The sequence below is a fragment of the Ctenopharyngodon idella genome, chromosome 6 (genome assembly GCF_019924925.1).
Source record: "Ctenopharyngodon idella isolate HZGC_01 chromosome 6, HZGC01, whole genome shotgun sequence".
In the NCBI taxonomy this organism is placed as follows: Eukaryota; Metazoa; Chordata; class Actinopteri; order Cypriniformes; family Xenocyprididae; genus Ctenopharyngodon; species Ctenopharyngodon idella.
The window spans coordinates 30000959-30021887 of record NC_067225.1 but is presented as its reverse complement, the minus strand read 5'-3'; the positions used below and the strand labels follow the sequence as shown (position 1 = coordinate 30021887).

General features: G+C 36.9%; 1 long non-coding RNA gene across 1 annotated transcript in view; it reads right to left on the bottom strand.

Moving 5' to 3' along the window:
• Window positions 1-8856: 8856 nt before the first annotated feature.
• Window positions 8857-20929, bottom strand: part of LOC127514523 (uncharacterized) — a 200751-nt gene continuing 188678 nt past the window's right edge. Inside the window, exon 2 of the long non-coding RNA XR_007930663.1 lies at window positions 8857-9139. This is a non-coding gene — a long non-coding RNA (uncharacterized LOC127514523). The remainder of the gene's footprint in view (window positions 9140-20929) is intronic.

Here is a 20929-nt window from a genome sequence, read left to right as displayed (position 1 = left end):
CTAAATAACAAATATTTAAATCAAAATATCATAAATTCCAAAATGAACTCAAACATTTCTCATTAAATTGTAGTATTTCACTCTTTTATACAAGAAACATCTGAGACAAAGTTGATAAATGAGAATTTGTGAGCTATGAAAAAAGTGTCTGCGTTAATATAATTAATGATTTTAGCCATAACGATGTGCAATTACAAGCATTTCCACTAAACAATCGCATGAAGCACATGCTCATCAGATTACTCAGATGTTATATAATTAAACAGAAACTTGAGCACTGTAATGTGGAGTATGACTGAGAAAGAGGAATAAGAAGCAGCTCATATCAGGCAGGAAATGGCCCTATCCATTTTCTTCAGTCGCTCATATCTTTCAGCTGAGCGATAGAGCTCATTTAGTAAATGAGTGTTCACCTCACACTCACTCTCATGGTAAATGTCAAATATGCTGATACATGATATAGACATTACAGTTTAATCAAACAAAAGCTGAAATGTCAGTCAATAATGAGCAATAATGAAACTGCCAAAGATGTGAAGTAGCGAGCGGAGCGTTTAGCTTAATATTTCTTCAGTGAGTTTATGTGCTTTTATATGGTCAGTTGGTTTATTAGTGGTGCTTGCAAAGGCAACTATCCATTTGTGCTACAGACATGAATAATAACACATATCGAGTGGTTTATTGAGGAGAGGTGTGTCTCATTACTTTTCTAAGCGATCAGATTCATGATGGCAGATGATAAAACGACCGATAAAACACAAACTTACAGTGAAAGAGGGACCAAAGCCACATCTACAGACCAGAATAACCGAGACTTGAGGGTGGACTTTTGACTTGGACCAGTTAACAATCAGCTATAACATGCTATAGAAACCACATAGAAATATACTGAAAACACAACAGTTTAAATATCAAACAACACTGGAGATGTCAGAGACGTTCCTGTGTGATATTCTTCATTATTTAAATGGGTGGTTGATTATGATTTCACTTTTTTAACTTTAGTTAGTGTGTAATGTTGCTGTTAGAGCATTAACAACATTCTGCAAAGTTACAACGCTCAAAGTTCAATGCAAAGGGAGATGTTTTCTTTTACAGAAGTCGCTTTTTCGGGACTACAACAAACAGCTGGTAGGGACTACAACAAGCTTCTTCTAAAATTTACATAAACCCCGCCCCCGAGAACACGCAACAAAGGGGGTGAGGCCATGTTGGGCTGCTTTAGAGAAGAGGAAGAGTTGTTGTAGTAGAGTGTTGTTGCCATGCTGTTATTTTAAGCTGGATTGCTTCACAAACGAGGGTCAATTCAACGCTGGATTTGCACAAAAGATTAACATGACGGCACATGTTAGTCAATGAGTTGAATCAACTCCACAGCAACTACATAAATTTATCTACTAACCGTTCAGAAATGTCCAGTTTCATTCTAAAAGTTGTAACTTCTTCCTGAGTCTCTCCACCAGTGTCCGACTCCGGTTTGAACAATGTAAGGCTGAACACCGTTACTGACAATCCTCATTTTGGCTGCGTGAGATTCTCCAGCTTTGTTGTTGTTGAACAACCAAAGCACGAGCTGTTAAAGTAAAATCTATCTATCCATCCATCTATCCATCTATCTATCTATCGATCGATCGTCGCCTAGACCTTACAGTATGGTCAAGTGAATTTTATTAATTGAGAGTTTATGTGGCTTGTGTTCTGATGTGCCCAAACTACCAGCTGAAAGCTAGAAGCGTAAGAATAAAAGAAAAAAGAAAAAAACAACAGCAGTTGCAACAACAGCTGCAGCTACAGCACGTTATTACTTATTAGATCACACATTTTTCCACAGCGCTCAGGTCTGACACGGCTGACTTTTCCCCCTACACACACGCACCTTCACAGCTCCGTGGGAGTCAGTCTGCCTCGTGTGTGAGCGCGTGTGTGCATGTGTGCATGTGTGTTTGAAATGTGCCAGACAGAACAGGAGGTCATGTGCAGCTCCAGCAGACTGTGAGATTGAGGAAGTCTGCTGCCAGGTTTCTATAAAGAGAGACAGTCAATGCAAATAATGTTCGAGGAAGGGCGTCAAACATGCTATCATATGAAAAACAGCTTTACTGTTTTTCAGTTGTTTTTCCAGGTCATGCAAGCTGTCTGTTTGATAGTTCACCCCAAAATAAAAATTCTGTATGACTGAAAACCTGTATGACTTTCTTTCTTCTGTGAAACACAAAAGAATACATACTATACACTCAATGACCACTTTATTAGGTACACCTGATGATTAATGCAAATCTAATCAGCCAATCACATGGCAGCAAATCAAGGCATGTAGACATGGTCAAGACGATCTGCTGAAGTTCTAACTGAGCATCAGAATTGGGAAGAAAGGTGATTTAAGTGACTGGGTTGGTCTGAGTATTTCAGAAACTGCTGATCTACTGGGATTTTCATGCACAACCATCTCTAGGGTTTACAGAGAGTGGTCAGAAATAGAGAAAATATCTAGTGAGTGGCAGTTCTGTGGACAAAAATGCCTTGTTGATGCCAAAGGTCAGAGAAGAATGGCCAGACTGGTTCAAGCTTATAAAAAGGCAACAGTAACTCAAATAGGTATTCAGAAGAGCATCTCTGAAAGCACTACTCGTCAAACCTCAAGCAGATGGGCTACAGCAGCAAGACCACACTGGGTGCCACTCCTGTCGGCTAAGGAAAAAAAAAAGACTCACTAAAATTGGACAATATAAGATTGGAAAAATGTTGCCTGGTCTGATGAATCTCAATTTCTGCTGCAGCATTCAGATGTTAGAATCAGAATTTGGCATAAACAACATGAAAGCATGGATCCATCCTGAATTTTATCAATAGATCAGGCTGCTGGTGGTGATTGAATGGTGTGGGGAATATTTTCTTGAGCCCTTAGTACCGATTGACAATCGTTTAAACACCACAGCCTACCTGAATATTGTTGCTGACCATGTCCATTCCTTTAAGATCACAGCGTGCCCATCCTCTGATGGCTACTTCCATAACACGCCATGTCAAGCTCAAATCATCTCAAGCTGGTTTCACTAGTTCATACTCAAATGGCCTCTACAGTCACCAGATCTCAATCCAATAGAGCACCTTTGGGATGTGGTGGAACGGGAGATTCGCATCATGCGACAAAATCTGCAGCAACTGTGTGATGCTATTATGTCAATACGGATAATTAATATTCATTAATATATAATATTTTTAAGTCCCTCAAGTGGTTCTGTACCAATACAGCCAAATACAGCCATGTTGAGTCTTGTATCAAGTACTTTTATTTACTGACTTGCATCACATCCTCTTCATTGAAAGCCACTTGCTCATTCTTTAGTGGATCTTCAGATTTGTTGACTTACTATCCTCTGCCTTAATTACACTAGATGAATTAGAGAAAAAACAAGCTTCACAGAACACAAGAGGGATGAGAGAGCAAAGTGTGGAGAGCATTAAGAATTTGAAGTGCAGTAGGTCTGATCGATGCTCTCACTGCATCCTGCACAAAGCCACCATTATAAAACCTCTCTCAGAGCGCTAAAGGGGATGCTAATTGATTCTGAGATGAGAATCTGTTTGCCGATCGATCCTCGTTAATCTCTGTAGAGGGAACTTTCCTCTTCCAGTGTAACACTGCCGGTAATTGGATACAATGTGGAGGATCCCCACAAATGTGCTTGTTTTTACTTTTGACTTTTTATTGCTACAGATATTGGTCCACTCTAGTTTCAGAAAATATATAATGTGCTAAAATTTGCCAAAATACTGCAATACAAAAGTCTGCCATTGAAAGTCAGAGATACAACCTCAAGCATATTTTGTCATTTTTTTTCCAAATCCTATGAAAAATATCACTGAGATCTTTTTTGAAAGACAGAATGCACTACAACTTTTGAATGGCCGTCAGTCGAGAATGATGCTATGATAGGAGTATTACGGGTTCAGAAAGTTAGGCTCAATGAACAGCACCTGTGGCATATGTTAATTGGTTCTACAGGACAGGGGTAACCCATCCCTGCTGTACAGCTTAAAACAACTGTAAAATGATTTAAACCACTTTATAAAACGGTTAGTTCCCTTACGGAACAAAAATATATGGGAATATACTGCAAAATATAATGCGATATATTACATAATACATTTCCATATATGTGAAACTAGTGCTTGTATTTTTCAATATACTGCAATATATGTATTGACCATATATGAATTCATTCATATGAATGAATTCAAAAATAGCATTACATTCCTAAAGTTTTATACTTTATTGTGTACATATATTGCACATACATGTTCCCATATAAATGTGAATGTATTGTACACACATATATACACACATTCATGGAATGAGTTACAATAAGTGGTTACAACAGATTTCTAGTTCCCAGCATGCTTTGCTTCTGACTGTTAAGGGAGAGTAAATGTTAAAATTAAGTGCTATTTCATGTGTTTTGCTCAATATTGATATAGGGGGAGATCTGTTAGTGTTTAAAGTTGTATTATTTTGGAATTTAAAAGGTTTTCTGGTATGTGTGAGTTTTTGGGGTTACCATTGTGCTGAAGTGTAGAGCCTGTGATTAGGTTTATGATTGGCTGAATACCATACTATAATAACTTTATTTAAAAAGAAAAGGTTGTGCATGCTATAGCACAGTGATAGTCTCTTTGGTAGAAACTTTAGTACATGCTTTTGTTAACTAACTTGAAAATATGAAACATTTAAAATGTAAATAACTATAAGAAATGTGTTATATAATGTTTTACCATAAATGTGTTTATACTGCATGAGTAAATATATCTGCAATATATTATGCATGCAGTACCATATCTGATCACATATAAATCTATATATTATGAAGTATATTACTGAATATAAAATTACATACATTATGATATATTAGTAAATATATTATCACATATTTTTCAATAAATGAAAAGCGGCAATTCCTTATGTATTATTCAATATATTGTAATATATTTACACAATATATTTTTCTGTATATTTTCAAATATACTGTTAAATCATGTAATATATTGATCATTCATATATATATAGGGAAATATATTTTCGTTCCATAAGGGTTCATGTCCTTGATTCTGATTGGTCAATAGCTGTGTTTTATTCACAATAAAACACAGCTATGACCGCTTCACTCAATGGTTCTTTGTATCACTACACAACACCCTTAGCAACCACTCTTAGCAACGTAAACTGTATGTTCTCAGTTGATATTGTTCATTGAAGCTTACTGTATTATGTAGAAGAGTATTGTGAGAAAGAGATCGAGTGAGTGAGTTTATTACCTGCATTCAGATTTAGCATTTTCCTTCAGGTCAGTCCTATAAAAAATCTGTTTAAATGTCCATTGTATTTTCTTGTCCTTTTAACAGTTAAAGGGTTTTCCCGTGACTGACAGCGCTAGTCAAAGCATTTGTCGTCTTGTTCCGTGTTCACAACAGTTCAGTCTTTTCAATGCAAAAGTCTTCGCTACTGACTGACACAGTCATAAAGAGGTGTAATAATGTAACTTCTGTTGCTGTTCACAGTTAGGGACTATTTTTTCCGGTGGAAGGAAGGCTTTGAGTGAAAGTTTACTTCATGAAAGTTGCATTGATACATATTTTTGGCTTTAATATTTGTATTGTGTGGTAACCGTTTTATAAAAGCAATAAGGTACTCGAGGCTAGTGCTGTATCATGAATAAGTCACGGCTGAAGGGGATGGCCTCTCATTTGACTCTAGAATACTTTGGTATACAGAGAAGTTCATGGTTGACTCAATGACTGAAGGTGTCCAGGTCCTGTGGCTGTAAAACAAACCAAAAATCATCAACCCTCCACCACCATGCTTAACAGTTGTTATGAGGTGTTTGTGCTGTGTTTGGTTTTTGCCAAATGTGGCACTGTACGTTATGGCCAAACATCTCCACTTTGGTCTCTGTCTAAAGGACATTGTTCCAGAAGTCTTGTGGTTTGTTCAGATGCAACTTTGCAAACCTAAGCCATGCTGCCATGTTCTTTTTAGAGCAAAGAGGCTTTCTTCTGGCAACCCTTCCAAACATACCATACTTGTTCAGTCTTTTTCTAATTATACTGTCATGAATTTCAACACTTAACATGCTAACTGAGACCTATAAAGTCTGAGATGTAGCTCTTGGGTTTTTTGCAGTTTCTCTGAGCAGTGCACGGTCTGACCTTGGGGTGAATTTGCTGGGATGTCCATCCTGGGAAGATTGGCAACTGTCTTGAATGTTTTCCACTTGTGAATAATTATCCTCATGTAGAGTGATGAACTTCAAATTGTTTGGAAATGGCCTTGATGGGCAGCAACAATTGGTTCTCTAAGATCATTGCTGATGTCTTCCCTCCTTGACATTGTGTTAACACACACCTGAATTCTCCAGACCAGCAAACTACCAAGACTTCTGCTTTTATAGAGTTGGTGATGCATGCTGATGACCAATTAATCAAAGGCATTTGATTAGCATCGCCTGACTGCTACTTACACTCTAATTCCTTTGGAAGCAGTAAGGGTGTACTTCGTTTGTCAGACATGGCTTCTTCATTTTGGCTAAGTTTTCGTTAAATAAACCATGATATGGTGTAATATGTCATGTGTTGTTGTTCATCTGAGGTTGTATTTACCTCATTTTAAGACCTGCCAAGGATCAGGTGATTTTTTTATTATATCCTGATACATAAAACCCTAGAATTCCAAAGGGTGTACTTTCATTTTCACATTACTGTATGTTTTGATGGAAGAAATAATGTAAGTGCATTTAAAAGCTTGACATTTTTGCTTTTAAATCCTCCAGAAATGTTTATATTACAAGTCCAAATGTACTTAATTATTTGTGCCTTAATAACTAGGTTCGTATGTAAACAGCTCCAAATGATGCGCTGTACGGTTAGTGGGCTTAGATTACTTTTGGTGCCCACAGAAGTCATGATTATGAACCCCTCTGACCCAGAAGCTCAAAGAGTCTCCAGGAGGACAGAGCAATTTCCTTCTGTCCATTCACGAAGAACTTGATAGCGGAGGTCTGATAATTACCCATACCCCCCATTCGCTTCATCAGGCCAGAGAGGGAGCACCTCAGATGTGTGGAAATAACTGTGGGACAGAACCCGTGAGCGCAGCTTTCTACTCCACTGCATTCTCATTAAAACAATCTCCACTAACAGCGGTCTCCAGACGGCCCGAGATGTTCACGCAGACCTTTTGTGTTAATCTTTGTCAGCCATTATTTATATATTTAATACAGAGAGGGAAGGATGATCTATTCAGCTGTAAGTCTTGGGAGTATGAAAGAGGAAACTCATTAGTTGGTGCCTCTGGAAGAGTGTAATTGCAATTGGCAGGATAAAAAGCAAAAACAATTTAAATTGTTAATGTCCAACAATAAGCTCGAGCTCCCGACTGCACAGGGCAAACAAGCCTTAATGAGAGAATAAGCTGAAAAAAGAGGCAGACATTTGGGACTGAATCTAATAGCACAGAAGGATATGGCACCTTCCTCCATATCCTATGAGGCCAAATGTTAACATTTGTTTAGTATATTGGTTGGCTTTATAAATCATTGGAAAATCTTGTTTCACTGTCACTTTTTCCTAATTTACAGTCAACCCAACAAGTGGGTGAAAAAAAAGAATTTATGCAACAACAACAATAACAACAACAACAAAAAACACCTTTTATTAGGGACATTAATTTTTTTTGTGACATTATTTTCATCACAATTAGGTGTATTTCCCCACATGTTCTGATTATGGTAATACAGTTCATCCTGTCAGGTCACAATGATTTTTATGTTTTATTTTTTTATTAAACCAGCATAAAGTAGACTCTGTGCAACAAACACTACCATGATATATTTTGCTGCTCAAGAAACATTATCTTATTATGAATGCTGAAAACAGTCATGCTATGTAATTTATGTATTTATTGCTATTTGTCATCACAATGTGAAAGAGACCTGTGAGGCCAGAATAGGACATAAGAAACATGCAAATATTCTTCACATTGAAGCTGTGAAGACTGCTTGTTTGCTTTAATTATCTGACAAGAACATTCAAATTGTATGCTGCCAACAAAATAATGACTTATTGTTCTACCTGTGAAGATTTTATTTCGGCTTTTGTTCACAGCTAAAAACTTTGTATAGATAAAAGACTGAACAAAAAAGTCAAGGTTGTCTGAATCACTAAAACACTAAAAAAATCACTAAAACATAATTTTAAGCACCATTTAAAGCAAAATATCATCGCAAGTTATCTTTGCTGGAGTTCTTCTAAAGAAAGCATGGTGTAGTATTGCCTTTATGTAGCGTAGAGGACAGATAAAACCAAGATTGAGGTCAAGGTATAAAGATAAAGGTCACCAACACAGGAAACCTTTGGCTCAGGTTTAGCTGTCGTATACTGACACCTCCTACTTCAACAACTGACTGGTCAGAGGGTCTTAAATGAGAGGGGAGACAGATATCAAATGCTACAGATAAGGTGGGCTTTCAGAAAGAATGTACGCTTCTGTTCTTTTTCATCTTTCTCTCTTTTTTAGTTAGTAATGGCGGGTCGTAAAAGGGATTACTGTGAAGGGCTAGCTCCATGTCAGATAAAACTCTTACAAAAAGCTGGTCATTAGAGGAGAATTACCAGGGACAGATAATGGAATTACATTAATGAGATTTTAGTCTGGAGTCAAGGGGTAATAAACATATCTCTAGTTTCTGAGGAGAGATAACAGGAAGGAGTTCAGCTGCCCGGTGAGAGGATGATTTGAGAAATGGAAAGTGTTAAAGAGGACCTATTTTGCTTTTTTAAATTTTTTTACAACTTTTTTTTAAGTCAAGTCAAGTCACCTTTATTTATATAGCGCTTTTTACAATGTAGATTGTGTCAAAGCAGCTTTACATTGATAACTGGTACATTATTTGGCTGCACAGCAGCTCTTAAAGAATAGTGTCAATGCAGGCAGATCAAAGCACTGTTGAATATCAAATGTCAAGTCAAATGTCAAGTGTCCCCAACTAAGCAAGCCAGAGGCGACAGCGGCAAGGAACCCAAACTCCATCAGGTGACATCAGGTGGCAGACAAGTGGCAAATTGGTGTTAAAATGGAGAAAAAAACCTTGGGAGAAACCAGGGTTAGTCAGGGTGCCAGTTCTCCTCTGGCCAACAGTGCTTTGTTACAATTCAGGTTGCTATCATAAGTCCAATAGGATCGCAACATTAAAAGTATTTATTTCAGTTCCATCCAATTGAGGATCGTATTGAGGATCACGCCGGTATGGACGGTTGTTGAGGAACTGTGTCGTGGCTGTCATGTCGATGAGGCCTTCACAGTGGATGATCTAGTTGACTCAATCTCTGCTGATACGTCAGGGCTGCGTTGTGGTCGTGTCAAGGTGCAGGTCCTTGGTCTCACCTGGATACGGCCCGGATCCGGTTGACTACAGTGAACCTCGGGATAAACAGAAAGACTAATATTAGCGTAGATGCCATTCTTCTTCTGATGTAACAAGTACATCAGGTGTTATAGGAAGTGTTCCCGGTTCCGGCTGACCTAATTTATGCAGCCTAATAATCCTTTAACGGATTTGAAAATATAAATTGGTAATGTATTATGTGTATGCCAGGTTAAAGAGATGCGTTTTTAGTCTAGATTTAAACTGACAGAGTGTGTCTGCTTCCCGAACAATGCTAGGAAGATTGTTCCAGAGTTTCGGTGCCAAATAGGAGAAGGATCTACCACCTGCAGTTGATTTTGATATTCTAGGTATTATCAGCTGGCCTGAATTCTGAGATCGCAATAGACGTGAAGGACTATAATGAATTAGGAGCTCGCTCAGGTACTGGGGAGCTAAACCATTTAGTGCTTTGTAAGTAATTAGCAAGATTTTAAAATCTATACGATGTTTAACAGGAAGCCAATGCAGTGTTGACAGAACTGGGCTAATACGGTCATACTTCCTGGTTCTAGTAAGAACTCTAGCTGCTGCATTTTGTACGAGCTGTAGTTTATTTATCAGGCGAGCAGAACAACCACCCAGTAGAGCGTTACAGTAATCTAGCCTTGAGGTCATGAACGCATGAACTAACTGTTCTGCATTTTTCATTGAGAGCGTATGTCGTAGTTTAGATATATTTTTAAGATGGAAGAATGCGGTTTTACAGATGCTAGAAACATGGCCTTCAAATGAAAGATTGGTATCAAAGAGCACACCCAGGTTCCTAACTGACGACGAAGTGTGTAGTGTGTAATGTGTTTTAGTGTGTAATGTTTCTGTTTGAGCATGAAAAAGGTCTGCTAAGTTACAAAGCACAAAGTCACTCCCAAAGGGAGTTATTCTCTATATCAGTGTGCACTGTTTCTGAACTCCTTGAAACGCCTCGATTGTAGTCTTGAGTTTTCTTCCAGGAACGAACACGTCACAATGCAAAATGCAATATATGCAAAATAAAAGGAATGAGGTCTGGTTGAGTTGTGTTAGAAGTGTGTTGAAAGTTATGGTGATGGATGTGATATTTCACAAACACACTCAAAACAGTTGACCAATCACAACACACTGGTCCAGCCGACCAATCAGAGCACAGTGCTTTTTTAAGAAGGAGGGGCTTCATAAAGACCAGAAAATGTTTTTGAACATTGAAGCATAAAAACCTATTCTTGTAGACCCTAAGAAGAAAATCAAGACTTCGCAAAAGGGCATAATAGGTCCTCTTTAAAGGGAATTTGTTCAGGATATGGTGAGATATATCTGTGAGATTTTGATGCGAGTTCAAACACATAAAATACAAATAATCTTCCAAAACCAAAATCATATTAATTCAGTCACATGAAGTCAACATGAAATTGCATTAATTTTGCTTCCATATTTCTAAGACAAAGTTGTTATCCATTGTGAACTGATTGGATCAAGAAAGTAAATAAGGTAAATTATGATTTCATGTTCACTTCAAAGCTTTATTCTCTGACTGCATGTCAACAATTGTCTTATTTGCTTCTCTAAAGCATTTAAAGAGACATGATTGAGAACTCCATTACTTCTCTTGAGCTTTAAAAGTGCAACTTCTAGCCAATAACATTTTCCTGTGGTTCATAAGCATTGGGCAAGCTCAGAAATGTAGAAAATATTATGCTTTTGTGTCTAAATTCATAAGCCGTGCTCATAAATCATCTGGGTTCTCTGGTAGAGAGCAAGCCGTATAGTATGTGCTCATTGTCAACCATATGCCCTGACTACTTTTGTCCTTGGGCCCATCTCTGTGTATTCAGAAAATTCCATTCCATTCATGACAAATTCTCAGAAGATCCCTTTATTTTGCCCTTTAACTTTATTCAAGTTAATATAAGTCCATCTATCATTTGACCATTTCTCATCTTCTTTGTTACCCAAAAAGAAAAATATTTTAAAAGCATTCTCTTCCCAGAATGCATGGCTTTGTGCTGAAATTGCTTTTGAAATACTTTACATAAAGCACAAATATTTATTCTTTTGTAATGAGTCATTCTTGTGTCATGCACAGTCCTCAAAATACATTTAGCTGTGCTTCATCCCTCACTGGATCCCCCACTTTCACCTTTTAGGGAAGAAAAGAATAAAGATAATTAAAGAATGAGATATCTTTAGTGTGCAAAGTTAAACATCTTATTTGAAGTACAAATGAAACAGTAATAGCTTTGTGGATTAGTACAACACGTAATGATGAAATTTGGGTGATAGAATTTACAGCTTTGCTAAATGGTAAATGTCTAGTGAGGCAGAGAAGATTTGGGGTTTGATGCAGGAAAACCGCAGGCCATTATAAATGCCAAATGAATGGTTAAGGAGACTGAGAGCTTCAATGAGTGACGATCAATGTTGCGAGATGTTTCGCACTCCACAAATCACTCAGATTGCCACCCTCTGCAGTCTGGGGTGCATTTTACTTGAGGGGTGTTTACTGTCATTTTAATGAAAGGGTGGGTAGATGAAGGGGAGATGGGTGGGATTGAAAAGAATGGAAAAAGTGATGTATTGTCGAAATATGTTTTATCAACGGTACATCCACAATTCTAAATTTATGGAAGCTTGTTTCTGCCACTGAATAAAACAATCTAAAAGATAACTGCGACTTCTTATCTCACAACTCTCTTTTTTCTCAGAATCGCGAGATATAAACTCATAATTGCGAGTTATAGGCCCGGTTTCACAGACAGGGCATAGTCTAAGCCAGGATTAAGCCTTAGTTCAATTAGGATATTTAAGTAGCTTTTATTAACTTACACTAGAAAAAAAAAAATATTACTGGTGTGAATCTTGAGACAAAACAATGGCTCTACCATATTTTAAGACCAACATGTTCTCCAACCAATACGCCTATATAGGTCGTTTGTCACTTCCCTGAAATATGACCCATAGGAGCATTTACTAAAGTTGCGCCCCTATCGAAAACAGGACACTTTCATTTTAATGCATTGTGCATTTACACCATTTGTGCATTGCACAAATGGTGTAAAAAGCCCACAGACTGCATTTAAATGAACACGCATTTTGATTGGTAACAACAGTCATACGTCATTTCATGACGACAGACGTAACACGATATGGTCATTATTTTTACACCAGCTAGAGGGCGCATGACTTTAAAACGTAAATATAGGTCGTAATAAGGTGCTTGAAAAACGACCTATAGGGTAGGTTTATTTTTTTTGGAGGACAGTCTGTTTAAGATATGTCAGTGCAAGTTACTTTCAGTTAAAACATGCATTTTAGTCTAGGACTAGCTTAAGCCTTGTCTGTGAAACCGGGGGATAAAGTCCAATTCTGAGAAAAGAATTTTTTTTTCTCAGAACTACAAGTTTATAGCTATATCATGCAATTCTGCTCGCGATTGCAAGAAAAAAGTCTGAATTGTGAGATAAAAAGTCGCAATTATCTTTTTATTCAGTGGCGGAAACAACCTTCCATGTAAATTAACACATTACAAGTGTTGAATGAAAGTAAAAATTGCTTTTGATCAGTAACTTTTTAAAACAGATTTACTGTACTTTTTGTACTGACAATTGCAATTACACTGGCTAGTTAACCAATATTTGTAATAAGATAGTAAACAATTTAACATGTTCAATTGCCAGCCCTAAAACTTTCATGCAACAAAGATGTTCAATTGACACATACCATAGGAGTTATCCTGTTACCTTCTCATTAATCTTATTATACTGTGACCAAAACTCAAACTGACTAGTTATTAACAAAATAAACAAGGTTCACAGCAACATCAAAAACAAAAAGGCTCTGTGAGGTTCTTTTACATTAGCTAAGGCTCCAGTATTCACTAAGATATATCCACTAGTTTACATCCAGATAAACAGAATCCTTTGTGCTCAACTCTTTCATTCTCCTTCATTTGTCTTTCCACCTGCAGTTTGTGTGGTCTCCGGCTAGCGGGTATTGCATTTGGTGGAGCTGGTCTCATTAGTAACCCTGGGCGAATGAAAGGTCCCTCTGACTTATTAGGTTTAATTACTCTCTCTTTCTCTCTCCTCAACATCTCAGAACCTCCCCAGCATCCCTTTAATCTAGACAGACACGCTGGTCTTGGATGATTTCCTCTGAACAAGAAGTCAGCTGGTCTGACTAAACGAATTCAACAGTTCAAGGTTGCTATTGTTCCCTTGATGCCACAGAAAAAAAAAAGTGTGACAGAGAAAAAAGAAGGTTGAAGGAGAGAAAATAGGAGAAAGGGACAGAAAGGTGCTATGCAGGAGCAATGCACATGGCACTTTCCGTACAAATTGGTGTCCCATTACTTTTTTAAAGCATTAGAGGCACAATCCCTGTGTCTTTTTTTGTGAGAACATGATGATACACAAAGTACTTACTATAGGCTTTATGTCGAACGTCACATGAACAAACAAGAAAACAAGTCTCATCGCATCCGCTTGTCAGAGAAAGTTTATGGATTTTTAAGGTAATCAGTAAATCACCTAGCTAGTTATTTTTTATTGTTGCCGTTTATTCAATTTTAAGATCCGAATGTTAGTGAAAACAAAAAAAGCTTTTAGATATCAATCTGCATATGCGATGGACATCGGTTATGCTCATCTTTGCTCGCTCCTTTGAAGGCATCTTGAGTGAAACAGCTGTACATTTAACAAATCACATACAAAAGATCTGAACCAGTTAAACAACCTGTTAACCCCCATTTCTGTCATGACAACTGTCGGAGTGTTTGGCATTGTAATGGATATGACAATGTTGATATGTTTGGTCTTGGAGGAATAGATCTGCTAGCAAGTACAGGACTTGCTACTGCCAATACATACAAAACACACTGCTGTGAGCAAGTAAGACATGCTGCTGCTGTACAAAACAGCATAATTACCCGTAGCAGATCTATACAGGTGGAGCTGGGGAAGGTGGAGGGTTTCTGAAAGCATGCTGCACTGCTTTAGCGAGCTCACTGGCTACTGATACAGCAGAAACCAATCAGCTGTGCCCTATAGAGAATGGCGTGATTGCAAGCAGATTAAGTTAAGGACCTATCAGCCTGCGCCATCTAGAGTTTTCTTTGTATATAACACAAAACTAACCTTAAAAACTAGGGATGGCAAATGAACATAAACATTTTATTTAATTTTGATATAATGAATATTCTGATATAATATGTATGATATAATTATAATATCTATTTGATATAATAATTAATGAATTGGCAAACCTCATACAAAATGAAACATCTCATATAATATTTAATTTGACATCCTGAGGTTGATAATCAACATTTTCGACTGTTCACTGACCATTTTCTGAAAAAGAAAATTGACTTCTGAAGAGATTCAAGAGTACAAACAATGACCGGCAAAGGTGACACTCGGATAGTCAGCCATAAAATCTCAAATTAATTAAATATGTATACAGTTATAGCCCAGGGCCGGTGCCTGAGAATGCCATTATCTGAACTGAATAATTCCAGAGTTCTGTGATATTAAACAACACTTCTGCCCAAGGCAAAGCCTGTCCTGACACTCTTGAAGGCCTAGCGCTAAAAAAAATAACTGTCTTCTGAAAAGCATATATTTGATATGCTAACCTGAAATAGTAAATAAACTTGTTATTAATGTTGCATGTTATTAAGTCGTCTCAGAATACTCCCAGAATACAATAAATATGTATTATAAGTCGTCTCAGAATACTCCCAGAATACAATAAATATGTATTATCCTTAACTTATTCCAATAAATTAGACTACAGAAAACAAAATGTAAACAAGAGAACTGATTACCATAAAAGCAAGAAAAGGGCTAATTAGATGGACATTTAAACATTTTTATCTGAGTTTTATCTCAGTGCTGCAGCTTTTCTATCAGGATCTTGTGTCAGGCAGATCTAATCGTGCGGGTGTGTGAATCGGCAAGTAAACACGCCTACGTTTCCCCCGGTCAACAAGTAATTACTATAAACATTCCACAAGTCCCTCCTGAACATCCTTTGAAATGAGCAACTATTGAATGTTCATCTATATCCTTTACGACCTTTATGACATGTTTACTGTCATTAATTAGAGAGCAGTGTGTGGGCTGCACATTTACCTAAGCTTATTGATTTCAGCCTCCCTCGAAAACCGCAAATGGTTCTGTACCCTGACTCAATCTTTAGTCTGTAAAATAGAATATTTGGAGGTGCTCTAGTTTAAAAGTAGAACCAAAATAAAAATGGAATGTTTATTGATTGGCAATGTAAGATGGAACACACAAAAGCTTTGACTTTGGAGTTGCTGAAATAAAGTGCAAATAAAGTAGAAGCCATCCTCATACTTAAAAACAAATAAAATGGCACAAATCTGCATCAGTGTATCAAGACAGCTATTAATATCACTTAACAATGTCATACAGTGAGTGCATAGAAGCATAGAACATAGAAAGCAACATAATACAAGCAAGTGTATAAAATGGCCAAGCCTTTTTGAACAGTACAGCTCAACAACAGTAGCACACACGCAAAACACATGACAGTGAAATGTAAAGCTACAGCCAACTTCACTGAAACAAAATGGTGTAAGATTTATTTTCAAAAATGTTCACTTAGAATTTGCTAGTAAATTTCACAAATAATTACAAAGAAGCGGCAAGTAACACATTAAATGAGAAATTTTGAACTAGAAAGACTGAAAAAGTATTAGAAAAATAATTTTATATACTGTATGTATACACCCTAAACCAGTTTCATATAGTTCATAGCCCAAGTTAGAAATAAGATCAAGCTTGAAAAAGCATAGCATGCTGGGTAACCAGCACTGCCACAACACTAACGTTGCAACCAAAATCAAACACTTCCCTATACTACATAGTATGCAAAAAACAAAAACAGTACGCCAACAGCATAGTATGTCCGAGTACATATTATTCGGAAAACAGTAGGCGAAAAGTCCCCGGATGACCTACTACTTCCACCAAGATTCTGAAGTATGCATTTGATGGACACTTTACTGTCCTATGAGGCCACGGGAGGGAATTTATTATTGGCAGTGAAGCGACGCAACTGACACTGGTAGGTCACTTGACAGTAACAACACGGTGGATGTAGTACGTCCAAATTTCATTCATACTACCTTCATACTATATAGAACATAAGTTTTTAGCAGTCGCAAAGCATATTCAAATTCAAATGTAGTACCTACTCAGTATGTGATTTTGGACACAGCGCAAGCTACTGAATGACTGACATATTCATATTCTAAGGTGTTCACATATTACTCCAAGGTACTTCAAAGAATACTATGGATTATATGTTCAAAAACAACAAATAATATAAAAAATTTTTTAAAAAGAAATTATGAAAAAATGTTTTATATATTTAAAAATATATAAATAAAATTTTTTTAAAAAGTACTATTTTTTAAATAAAAGATATTCATTTTAATTGTAATTCAAAATAAAGAATTTAAAATGTACGTGCGGTTGAGGTTCGATTTCGAATAACCCGGCCCACACCAAGATCAAACACTTTCTCAAATACTCCAACATACAAATCAAACAGCCGCCTCTGAGCCCAGACTACACTAACAGAGACTGAAGAGAGACCGAATAAACTAAACACTGACTAAAAAGGGAATAAAGTGCAACACTACTGCCATGAAACCTGCGATCAATAATTATTGGAGGGAAAATGATCAAAGAAAGTAAACAAAATGGGTCTCACAGAGATCAACACATGAATCTTTCATCTTTAAAAGTCCTCAACTTGTGATTTTACACCATCTGGGTGTTAAAACAAAACTCCGTCATGAAATGTGAGCAAAGGATGTCAGTTACATAATCCTCAGATTATTTTCTCTTCACGAGTTACTGGATTTTCCAAATTGGCACATGCTTTCACATAATCCCCTAGTGCTGAGAAAAATTAATATGGAGAAAAACCCACGAGTCTACTCGTTTTGATAATTGACATATTAAATGATGCCTAATTATTTTATCAATTACATTCAATTTATTTCATTAGATGTTCCAACAGCAGAGAGAGAGAACAGAGTGGAAAATTGATATATAATGAGAATCAATGTAATAACTTTTAATTGGTATGCTAATTATTTCTGCAAATTGATTGTCGCATCCTAACGGATTTGAGCAGATTCTTGCAGGCATCACAGCGCCTTTTTTTTTTTGGTTGATCTATTGACATTTGTCAGAGTTGAGAGGTCTGCGTTTGGCACTTCTTTATGAAGTATCCTGTGGGGAACCTCCATTTTTTCAATGAAGAGCTGATTTCTGACAGCTAGCCTGTTTATAAGTGTCGTGCTGGTAAAGAGACACTTCTCTGAAAAAGGTTGCATTTAAATCATTTTTACTGGCAGAGATGCGACCAGCGTGTGTTCTGTAGCTGCACAGAGAAAAGATTTTATTTCTGTTTGAAAGAAGCTTTTAAGTGCACGCGCCCCATCAATCATTCAGCATGTTTACTATATGCAACAAATCACTGATGGCCATAAAAATCAGCTTATTATATGAAGCTGTTCTGAAGTACACATAAAATCAAAATGGAGTTACTCTTAAAATCCAACCGATTCAAGATGGATAAAAACAACCGAATCACTGCTGGTCGCTTCATTCCAAATCGCTCAGTAAGGTCATTTTAGACACGATGAGCACATAAAAAGCTGACAAAAGGCAGTTTTTGACATCTGAAAGAATGACAACTTTAAACATGTAAATGCCATTTAAGAATATAAGTCAAAAATGTCAAATTATCCTGTACGTTATTGTTTATACACAACCTTCTTATTGGAAATAGCATCTTTCAAATGAAATAGAGGTCAAAAGAACATTAACTACTCACATGTCATTGTCACATTGTGATCCTAACAGCTGCACCTGTCAGTGTTTGCCCAACTCAAAGGGAAGGAGCAGAAAACGTGACATTTTGAGTGAATTTTCAGTGCTTTCCAAAGAAAGACTTACTCTGTAGAGTCTTCTAGACCCTGTATTGTCCCTGATTTGTTCCGTACAGCTGCGGAGTGGATTATTGATGACAACCTCACAATACATTTGCTGCAAACACGGCGAGACTTGTCAGAGTCAACAAAGATGAAAACAACACAGTCTCGTTCAACAATCCTGAATTACAGTACATGTACAATGTACAATGAAAGCGGCTCCTCTGAACCCAGAGTCACAAAATTGTGACTCATTTAAAAGTATCAACTCTGACTCAATTTTCTCCTACATTTTCTTTGCGTGAATGAAAATCGACACAAATAAGACGGTGTTTGACATCCAGCAAGAATATAGTGCAATAAAATGAATGTGGATAGCAGTTCAAATCATTTGGTCTAGGAAGAATTTGATGAGAAATCTTTGATATCTCTGACCTTTGATTGCAGACTTTGGTATTTGAGCAGTTTGAGACATTTTTTACATCTCTTCTGAACCTCTAGAGAAGAAACGTGAGATGGGTCTGAGAAAGTGAGACACTTCATCTTCAATTGCACTCCACTTAAAGGATTAGTTCACCTCAGAATTAAAAATTTCCTGATAATTTACTCACCCCCATGTCATCCAAGATGTTTTTGTCTTTCTTTCTTCAGTCAAAAAGAAATTATGGTTTTTGAAGAAAACATTCCAGGATTTTTCTCCATATAGTGGACTTCAACGACAAACAACGGGTTGAATGTCCAAATTGCAATTTAAATGCAGCTTCAAAGAGCTCTACACGATCCCAGACAAGGAATAAGAGTCTTATCTAGTGAAAAGATCGATCATTTTCTCCTCCAACTTCAAAATCGTCCAATTTTTTTTTCTTTTGTAAAGGCCGTTTGACTTAGTCTTTGCACATTCGCTTTGCAAACACTTGCTCAGTACTTCCGCCTACGACACGCGTGACCTTTCCAACGTGATTACGTAAAGCGTGGCGCATTGCAGAGCTAGTGCAAGATGAGCATTTGTGGTTAAAAAGTATATATATATATATATATATATATATATATATTTTTTTTTTTTTTTTTTAGAAAATTGCCAGTTGTTTTGCTAGATAAGACCCTTATTCCTCGTCTGGGATCATGTAGAGCCCTTTGAAGCTGCAACGAAACTGACATTTGGACCTTCAACCTGTTGGTAGCCGCTGAAGTCCACTATATGGAGAAAAATCCTGGAATGTTTTCCTCAAAAACTTTAATTTATTTTCGACTGAAGAAAGAAAGACATAAACATCTTGGATGACATGGGGGTGAGTAAATTATCCTTCTTATCGCTGTCTACAAGAAACAAATCTCAATTCCATTGGAAGCCATCTTGTCTTCATCTTTTCCAAAAAAGCAAAACATAAAATACATTAACATTAAAAACATTCCTATCCAAAGCATACGGCATGAAAAAAGGGAAATAGCCTACTTCTAAAAGGAAGTTTATATTTGTGACATACTGAGGCATGAAATGAACATAAACTTCTTTGAATTAATTAATATCAATCTGTCTCCTAATGATATGTGATATAGGCATATAGCTTATATAACTGTACAATTATCTCTATTCCATCAATAGTGAATCCTCTCTGATCTACCTTATCTTCATGTACAGCCTCCATCAAATGTCTAAAAACCCTAAAACCCTCCAACTCAAGAAAACAAATCTGGGAAACACATCAATAAAAGAATGATTAGAATGATTATAAATGTACCCCATCAACCTCTAACATTTCCCACGACACACATCAGCCTCCTTCGTTATCATGACTTCATCGCGTTAGATTTAAGGGTGGAAACCTTGTTTGGATGATGGAGTGCTGTAATTATAGTCTTCGCTGTCCTCATTGCTCACAGGTGTTGGGACCAAATTATGGAGAATGAAAATAATTAATCCCTGTGCAGGCTAAAGAGGAGCACTGCACTATGGGGGGTGATGGAGGTGGGGGGACGAAACACGATCATGAAGATGGATGGATATTTCTAAATTCATTTAAACTTGAGAGCTGTTCGAGAGTATAATTATTGGTTTTAATGTATAGTGGATGTACACTGTGTAAAGAGAACGGTTTAAATGTTGCAGACCACTGTTGACATACTTAAAGTCATAATGTAACAGGAGTAACAATATTTTCTTATGTATTGTAGCATATATTCGGGTGAAACTATCCAAAAATAAATCTTGCTAACACTTTATTTCGATGGTCCTCTTTGGATGTTCTACTAACTATAAATAACTTTGCAACTACATGTCAACCAACTCTCAATAGAGTTTTAGTTAACTGTCTGCTTAATATCTGCTAACACTTTATTTTGATGCTCCCCAGCAGACATTCTAGTAACTTTGCAATTACATCAACTTATTCTACTAACCTGAACCCTAACACCTAGACCCTAACAGGCTACTAATACTCTAACAAGAGTTAGTTGACATGTATTTTTAAAATAACTTAGTAGAAAGGCCATCGAAATAAGGTGT